Below are 2,229 nucleotides of genomic sequence, written 5' to 3' on the forward strand. Positions count from 1 at the left end.
TGGAAGGTGGACATGAAGAAAGTTGTGCAGACCTCTCTTTCTTAATGACCTTTTTATGGCAGGGGGGGGGGCAAAATTGGGGCTGTCTTGGTGGTAGAAGAAATGGGAAAGAGGCTCTGAGGGCACGCACCGACACATATGCGAAGATTTAGCACCATGACTGAAAACTCTGGTATATTCGATTTTGAGAAGCACAAAGCATTTGAGGACGCTGGCTGATGTCGTTGGTCTCTGTGTATACGCACTTTAGCATAATGTCATGATCAGTTGAAGCCCATCGTCATCCTCACTCTGCTATAGCCCCAGAACAAAATGCCTTTTGATGTGGCTCTTGCAGTAGTGATGGCAGAAGCGTTTGTTCGTTAATTACTCCCAAGGATGTACAGTCATTACTCGTTTGGATTCGTGTTCATATGATGTTCCTTTTCTTGAAACATGCTGAGTGGCAAATGTTGAGCACATGGTAGCTTTGTACGTCCGCAATGGTTGTCCCATAATTACATGCTGATGAGTGGCAATGTTGAGCACATGGTAGCTTTGTACGTACGCATCTAAAAGAATGCAGCTTCAAACAAGATTGCCACTGTCCTAAAATCCTCACTGTCCTAAAATCCTCATTTTGGGTTCTCATTCGGCATCACCAATAGAAATACTCCATCTGTCCCTAAATATAAGCCTTTTTAGAGATTCCAATATGGACTACACATGGAGCAAAATAAGTGAACCTACACTCTAAAATATGTCTATATACATCCGTATGTAGCTTGTATTGAAATCTCTAAAAATGCTTTTATTTAGAAATGGAGGGAGTATAATGAGTGAACCTACACTCTTAAATACGTTTATATATATCCGTATGTAACCTGTATTGAAATCTCTAAAAAGGCTTATGCTTAGAAATGGAGGGAGTATAAAGCAGCCGGTGCATTCCATCATATGATTCATCTTCCATACTAGTACTCCCTCCGTCCGGAAATACTTGTCATCAAAATGAATAAAAAGGGATGTACCTAGATGTATTTTAGTTCTAGATACACCCCATTTTATCTATTTTGATGACAAGTTTTTTTGGGCGGAGGGAGTATTTCCTAAGTGAGACAGTTTCAGTTCGTAATTACCAGATGAAGAGGAATTTTCTTTTTTGAGGGAGATGGCAGCAGATGGTCTTACCTGTAACTTTGAAGCATTATTCGTAAACAAAAAACAAAAAATTTAAAGCATTGTACATAGGTATAGTGAAGTTCATGTTTACTGGTCCGGCTTCTTTTGTGAGGTTTCCTGTGTTCATAAAGATGCGTGTCACAAAAACATAGTGTGATGGTCAAGAAGAGCATAGACAGGCCATGCTAGAAGGTGTTCGAAATATTAATTTTACCAGCACCTCAAAAACACAAAATACCTTACCCTAGATGGGCCAGCTTCTTCAATTAGTGCAGTAACGCGGAAGGGTGGCTTAAATTCTTGAGCCATCTGGTAGTTCATCGCTGGAAATTCTCCATCAGGTGGTATCTACTCATTGGTAAACATGATTGCCAAATTGTGCATATTTGTTTAGAGAAAAAAAGGAAGAAAGAAAAAACATATCAGTAGCACATACTACCAAATGCAGAGTTCTGTCAATGTCAAAACTGTCAAGCTGCACTGACTCATGGAAGTTACAATCATCAAGAACGACGGACCCTCCTCCAGAAGAACTTCTGTAATCTGGTCTCAGGCATTTGTAGTATTGTTAGTTCATAATGATGGTAACCAGATCAAATTTACACGATAGCAACAGCACATCAAACTCACTTTTTTGAAGCGGTAAAAAGTTATAGTGAATACAAAATCTCGTTGAAGCTAGGAATTGTACGATAAGATAAAATGCAAATAGAAGGTCCCCACTGATATTACTAATGGTTAACTGTATCTATTAAGCTCAAATACAATAAACGTGGAAATCAAGCAAAAATGATCAGATGGCCGAGTTGGTCTAAGGCGCCAGATTAAGGCTCTGGTCCGAAAGGGCGTGGGTTCAAATCCCACTCTGGTCAATTTTTTTTTTGAAATACCACGGAGACATGCAGTAGTACTTTTCATCCTGGAAATAAGAGACATACAGTACTTTTTCCCCATGGAAATCGAGAGTGCACGCATCAGAGACATGCACTGACCAGCTCCTAAATCGAATTGCCACGATTTACTTCTGCTTCCTGTTAAACCAAGAAAGGTTCAGACATTTCCGCCGGG

The 2,229-nt window shown here is 39.9% G+C and overlaps 1 non-coding gene across 1 annotated transcript; it reads left to right on the forward strand.

The window, feature by feature from the left end:
- The first annotated feature begins 1,952 nt into the window (after positions 1–1,952).
- Positions 1,953–2,033, forward strand: TRNAL-AAG. Its single transcript has one exon. It is a non-coding gene; the product is annotated as a tRNA-Leu (tRNA).
- Positions 2,034–2,229: the final 196 nt, after the last annotated feature.

Source organism: Triticum urartu, unplaced genomic scaffold (genome assembly GCF_003073215.2).
Source record: "Triticum urartu cultivar G1812 unplaced genomic scaffold, Tu2.1 TuUngrouped_contig_4871, whole genome shotgun sequence".
NCBI lineage: Eukaryota > Viridiplantae > Streptophyta > Magnoliopsida > Poales > Poaceae > Triticum > Triticum urartu.